Source organism: Delphinapterus leucas, chromosome 6 (genome assembly GCF_059928025.1).
Source record: "Delphinapterus leucas isolate spDelLeu-1000000601 "Yukka" chromosome 6, BTC_Dleu_Yukka2, whole genome shotgun sequence".
Classification (NCBI taxonomy): Eukaryota; Metazoa; Chordata; class Mammalia; order Artiodactyla; family Monodontidae; genus Delphinapterus; species Delphinapterus leucas.
Window position 1 is genome coordinate 52,444,261 of NC_143134.1, and position 7,134 is coordinate 52,451,394.

Here is a 7,134-nt window from a genome sequence, read left to right on the forward strand (position 1 = left end):
TAACACTTGAGAAAAAATGAAATTATAAAACATAGATCTAATCTCAACAAATCAAGGACTGGGTCTGAGAAGGAATTTGTGGTGATTTACAAAGTTGGGAACTGGGTAATCTCCAACTTAAACTGTGGCTCAATTAAAGTTTATTTCCCCTCTATATAATATTTAGGATTAAACAGAGGAGAAATCATGGTATGACTTTTACCAGACTTGATGCCATTATACTGTTTGGGAGAGGAAATTAAAATTAATTAAAATATTCATGAAAACTTCCAGACCTCTGAAATTCAAAATATCCTTTTCCAACATTTAACTTCATAAGCAGACAGTGCTTGTCCCAAAGTTCTTGTCTGTGTGCCAAGAGAACAAAGGTCATAGATGTAACAGCAGAGAGAATACTGAAACAAGATAAAGATGGATAGTACAGTGTGCTGAACACAGAGTCTCATAAACTGGGATATTCTTGCTTTCAATTTTGAGGAAACGTACCCTAATTAAATCCCAACACATTACTGATCATTTAAGTGGAAGAAACACATTTTATAGGGCCTGTCTTAGCTCTGGTTTCCCCCAAAAACGCAGATCTACCACAAAGGTTTATGTGTGAGCAATTTATTTGGGAATGTGATCACAAGTAACAAGAGGGAAAGGGGGAATGAAACAGGGAAGAAAAGAAAGAGAGACGATACAAGTATATAGTTGTTCACTATTATGGAAACAACTCCACCTCTCAATGGTCATCTGAGAAGATTAAGAAGTGTGCCTAGGAGCCACCTGTCCAGCGGCGGGGTGGGGGAAAGGATGCATTTATCTATCTGCTTCTACCCCTCCTACTTCTAGGTTGTGCACACATGAGTACAAAGGAGTTCCCATAGGTCTCCAATGATGTGGTATCAGAGAAGATCTGCACCAGGAAGTTAGAGACACTCAGTTCAGGTCACAGGCTCTGAGATATCCTGGCAAGGTGCTATTAGGTTCACCTGCATGAAGACGTTAAAAGCCTACAAACTGATTGCTACAGCAGTGGTTGGAATGGAAAGTATAGCCAGAGGATTTAAAATGATGCATGAAAGGCATCCATATTAATCATCTTCCATAGAGGAAATACATGACTGTCCCATAAGAGAATTACTTTTTCAATCTGTCAAGTCAGAGTGTTATGTTTGGAGAGTTCTGTAACTGAGGAGGTTGTCTGGGGGTCGGGGGTGCATGTTAAGACATAACCCTTAGCTCTTGGAATTTTAGCATTACCATTTTGGGAGAACATCAGTAAAATAAATTTAGTTCCCTAGTCTTTAACTCAACAAAAGAAAACTTTAAGCAACTTTATTAAACCAACCTTCAGCCTGAGTTGGTCCCACATGTTAATTTATTAAATGACATTGCATTTTCATTGAAACTCTCTTTTGTGCTCTTAATTTAAATCAACATACTTGATATTGAACAGTCTATGTCAATTTCATTTCTGAGTCACCCAGCAGCTTGAGCAAAGTAATAACCAACCCCTACCAAGAGGAAAAGTTAAATAAATAAAAAGAAAGAAAAACAAAACCAAATAGTAATCCCAAATTCCTGTTTCATAATTAATATAAAAAATGTTAATCTGCTCTCAAGTGTAAATAACACCAACAGCATATGAAATCAGTTCAGCTCTCCAAGAAAAATAATAGTGAGCCTATTTATTATGTTTCATGATATCTTCTAAAAATCTAAAGGAATCCTAACTAAACATTTCTTCTCTCTCCCTCTCAGTAAAAAGACAAAGATTGTTTCAATGGAAAGAATGCATATATTCATATTAACTTAAAAAGCAAATTGAATTCAGTAAAATAATAGTTACTATCATTATTACTGGTAATTGATAGCATTTACTGGCATACTTCTCATGAGAATTCAGCAAATATTATGTATTTCCAATCCAAAAATATGGCCACAAATCCTTTAACTCCTCTCTCACGTACAGAGAAGGTTTATATATCCCTCCCCTGGAATTTGTGCTGCCTTGTGTCTACTTTAACCAATAGAGAACAATGGAAGTAGCATATGCCAGATCCAGGCCTACCATTTAAAAGGACTGTCAGTTTCTGCCTTGAGTGTGAGAGCCCTGAGCCTCCACATGACAATGAGCCACCACGTGAGATGTTCAACTGCCTTGCTGGAAAGACTACAGGGAAAAGTCCTGAAACTATATGAAGAAAGAGAGGGGTTTAGTTGTCCCCACCAAGATGCCAGGCATGAATGAAGCCATCTTGTATACTACAGACGAAACTAGTCTCCAGTTAAGTATCACTAGGTAGCCCTCATCAATCTAGATGGTGCAAAAGAATGCCCAGCAGAGACTGCTTGAATTCTTGACCCACAAAGTCATGAGAGATAATAAAAATGGTCAGCCAGTAACTGTTGGGATAGTTTGTCATTCAGCAATAGACAGCCAGAACAACCATACAGCCCTTTTCTTCCCATATCTGACTGAGCTACAGACCAGCTACTTCAGCATAACATGGCAGAGGGAGTTGTTCCCATTGTTACTGCTGCTATTTTTAATGTGTATGATTTGCCTCCATTCTTCAGATATTCTTATTCAATGGGTCTACAACAGAGTCTAGAAATACAAGCACATCTTAGTCTAACATGAAAAGGCTTTCTTTGAAGAAATCCCCTCTAAAACAAATATGACAGTTATCTATTCTCTGCTTGAACATTCACTTGATAGGGATATAGCTACCTCACAAAGTAAACCCAGTCTTAATTATGGAAATGTTTTTGCTGAGGGCAGAAGAAAGTGATTCATAGGTTAAATATCTCTGGAAAACTGCATGGCAGGAGTTCATGAGCCACTTAGGCTCTTCTATTAATCGATTCAACTGTGTCACATGCTTCTTTTGGTGCAGCTTTGAACTGAGACTTTTGATTAAAAATCATAAAAGAAAGAATCCATTTGTCTCAGTTCATCTATCTTTGGGCAGAACACTTTAGGCCAAACCTTGTCATAGCCAACTGACCAGCCTAGAATCTGTTGTCCCTAAGGACCCACCCTGGTCCAATCAGCTGTGGCCACGGAATTAGGTCATGTGCTCCAGAACATGACTATTTACAGTGGTAGAGTATAGGGTGAGACAATCTCCAAGAAGGAAATATAAAGAAACCAGCACTGTGAAGTACAGCTAATATATTTTCTTTTCACATACAAGTTTTTCGTATTTGAAAAGTTCTATTAATCACACATACTTCATCATCTACTCATCTCTGGTTGTAATCATCAGGGTCCAGTCAGAAGATAAAAACTACACAAGGTATTTTAATAGAATTTAATTAAAAGAATGGTTACCCAGGCATTAGAAAACTGAAAAGGCAAAAGGGAACACTACGGTCTTTGCTGGTACTGATGCCTCAGGAGCTTGAAAAAGAGAACTTATGAGACTAGGACACACACCTCTGACAAGGAGGTGCTCTGAGTATTGCTAAACTAGTGCAGCAACAGAACTAAAACAAGCAGTGATAAATAAATCTCAATAGAACTATTACTTCATTTGTTCAGGCCACTATATTCCTATCACAGATATGGTGACAACCATGCCACACTGTAAATTCCTGTTCAGTGAACAATAGGATCTGATTTTTTCATATGAATTCCTACTGACTAGGTTTTATCCAACATTGCTTAGATAGTTGACTCTTTAAGCTCAGGTGTTAGATTACAGTTTATCTGCAAAAATGTTCATGCGCCTTGATCATTTTACTGAGGTCTTTTTTTTTCCTTTTTTTCATCTCTATCATCCAAAATACTTACTGCTCCCCCAGCTTAATTTAGAGCAGCATCTCAAGTCACCCTTTACAGAAAACCACTTTTCCATATCTAATCTCAAAAACTCTTTACCCTAATAACCTAAGAGAAACTCAAATTCTATCCAGTCAAATGATTCTAAGTAACACTACCATCTTGGATAATTAACAAAATTTGTCGCTGAGAATAATTTCCTACTAGATAAAGTATTAAAGTGGAACCATTTTTGTTATTGAAGTGACTATGTATTCTTGATTGGTTCTTTGGTTTTAACTGTTCAAAACTGAGTGCCTATCTGTACTAGACAAGTGCTTTGAGTCTCAGTTTATTAATCTGTAAAAAAAAAAACACTTCTCACAATTTAGTTATAGAAGTATGGCTGAAATATAAGTTTCTAGCAGATATAGAATTTCCTGTTTTGGTTACTTAATACTATGACCATATATTAAGTAACAGCCGTTGCAGAAACAAAAATGGCTATGATGTGATTCTTGTCCCCAAAGAATGCAGTCTCATGTAAAATGAAATACTATATTAAGACTGTCCCCTTCTCAGTCATGTTCTCACAAACTCCTCAGAAGTCCTCAATTTTGACATTTTAATTAATACTACCTGTAAAACAGCACTAATCACCTTCCATCACTGGAACAACCATAACAATTTACTTTCCCAGTCATTTTTGGGGTGAGACTGACCAACACTGCTGTCTGATCCACACATCTATGAAATCATTGGTGTGACCCTCGGAGATGTCTGTCCAAGACAGACATCTGTCCAAGATTGCAAAATGATCACCACAATACACACCCCCAACCACAGGTCCAGGAAGGAGACCAGGTACCTGAAGCCAATTCAGAAAACACCCGTTTTAATGGGTTGTTATGTGAAGCCTAAGGAGGATGTGACTCACTGAAACATCATCGTGGGCCTGGTGGGCATTCACTGCTTTCTCACGAAGACGGGAACCATCACCTCCTTGGAGCACGTCCACAACATGAAGGTGATGAAATTCCGCATGAACTGGGTCGGGTTGTCAGGATTGTCGTAGAGGCCAACAACCTGGCCTACCTGCGCAACCAAGCTGGTGGAGATAGGGCTGAAGCACTGGCCAAGTCACACCCCACAGCACCCTGCATCCTCGAGGAGTGGGGACCATGCCCACATTCCATCAAGAAATCCAACAATGGTCTTGCAAGGTGAGACCATCAGGAAGGAGGCGAACATGCTGTACCTGTCCAAGTTCCCTAACAAGCACAATCGGCTGTACCTGAGGGCGCAGCGCTTCCCAGATGGCCGGGTGGTGGACACCGGCAAGGGTGAGGTGTCTGCCCACCAGGAGCTCGAGCAGCGGGCCCGCTCCCTGGCCAAGAGAAGTACGAGGGGGACATGGCCGAGGCCCGCAAGATGTGGTGCTTTGGGCCCGCCAGCACAGACCCCATCATCCCAAGTCACGAAGGGCGTGCAGTACCTTAACGAGATCAAGGACAGCGAGGTGGCTGGCTTCCAGTGCGCCACCAACGAGGGGGCACCACGCGAGGGGACTGCGGGCCGCGTTCGCTTCGACGTTCAGATGTGACACTGCGCGCGGACACCATGCAGAGCGTCCCCACTCCTGGCACTTCCTCCACGCCGCTGCTGACCGCCCGCCCCTCTCCCAGAGCCCGGCTCCTAGATCCAGGGCCCACAACAAGAGGTTGGCGGCATCTACAGAGCCCTGAACAGGAAGCGGGCCACGTCTTAGAGGACTCCCAAGTGGCCATATGTTCGTCATGAAGACACATCAACGAGTCTTTGGCTTCACCGCCGACCCGAGAGCCATGCGGGGAGCCAGGCCTTCCCCTCGCCCGGTGCGTGTCTGACCACTGGCGGGCCCTGCCCGCAGACCCCTTCTACAGCCGCAGCTGCGTCTTGGCGGCAATGCGCAAACGCAAAGGTCTAAAGGCCAGCATCCCAGCCCAGGACAACTTCCAGGTCAGAAAGCAAGCGGCCTTCCGCAGCACCAGCGTCCAGCCGGTGACTGACCACAGCCCCGAGCCCCCGTGTTCCCCTCCCGACACCTCGTGTGACTGTGCAGACACTGTGATGCTCCGCCTGACAGGTTTCTCCAGGCCACTCTGTGCCATCGTTCAGCGTGAACACTTGATGCCGTTTCTTTTGATATTTATTTCAAAACTACACATACAACAGAAATGCCCTTGCAGCACAGACTTATTTGGCCTGGAGGGAACAGGAAGTGGGGATGAGACACCCAACACTTTTTTTCCATATCTTCAGAGGGAAACTCAAATGTCCCCTCAAATTTTAGAATAACCACATTACAAGGTTTAAGAAAAAGAGTCCCATAGAAATAGGATATAACCTATAGGACACAATGTATTTTTCCTCATTCTTGTTTGATTTAATGTATTCTTTAGCATGATTATAAATATATCTCTTAAGATTTTAAGCTTTCTTTTGCTCTCTTCAACAATTTTAGAAACTAATAAGGTGTCATCTTCCTAAAAGCTATTTTGGTATCTACTCTTATTTTTTAAAATTCTCCCACTTTGTGGTTTTTAATGATTCAGGTAACTCTTGTGAGCTCATCCTCTAAAACCTTTAAATAAAATGTAAATAATAACTGTGGTTTAAAAAAGAAAAAGGGACAAATAGCTAACTACAGAGTTAACTTGAATATGCCAGACTCACACCTGTTCTTGGCCTCACTAGGGCCTTACTAGCAAAATGTGAGCTCATAAGTCATGAACCTTAAGCGTAGGAAATACCTAAGGAAACCCGCAGATGACCAGGGAATTTTTAAAATGCGTGCTAAATACTTCTTTACTGCTTGGTTTTGGGGGGGAGTTAGACAAAACAGAATAATAAAAGTAGTCATGGGTAGTACTTTAGCATTTACTTTTTCCCCTATTAACTTAATCTTTCAGTCATCATCAAAATGAAGTGGGAATTTAAAATAGTACAGCCACTTTGGAACACAGTTTGGCACTTTCTCAAAATGTTAAATGGAGTTACCATATGAGTGCAAAATTTCCATATGAAGCAATTCCACTCCTAGGATTCTACTCAAGAGAAATGAAAACATATGTCCACATAAAAACTGGTACACAAATGTTCACAGAATTATTCATAATAGTTATAAAGTGGAAACAATACAAATGTCCATCAACTGATGAATGTATAAACAAAATGTAGTTTATCTGTACAGTGGAATATTATTTGGCTATAAAAAGGAATGAAGTATTGGTGATGTTACAACAAAGATGAACCTTGAAAACATTAGGCTAAGTAAAAGAAACCAGTCACAAAAGACCACAAGTTCTATGATTCCATTTATATGAAATTTACATAATAGG

At 40.8% G+C, this 7,134-nt stretch overlaps 1 pseudogene; it reads left to right on the plus strand.

Moving 5' to 3' along the window:
• The first annotated feature begins 4,889 nt into the window (after window positions 1–4,889).
• Window positions 4,890–6,091, plus strand: LOC111163164 (elongation factor 2-like; annotated as a pseudogene).
• The last annotated feature ends 1,043 nt before the right edge of the window (window positions 6,092–7,134 follow it).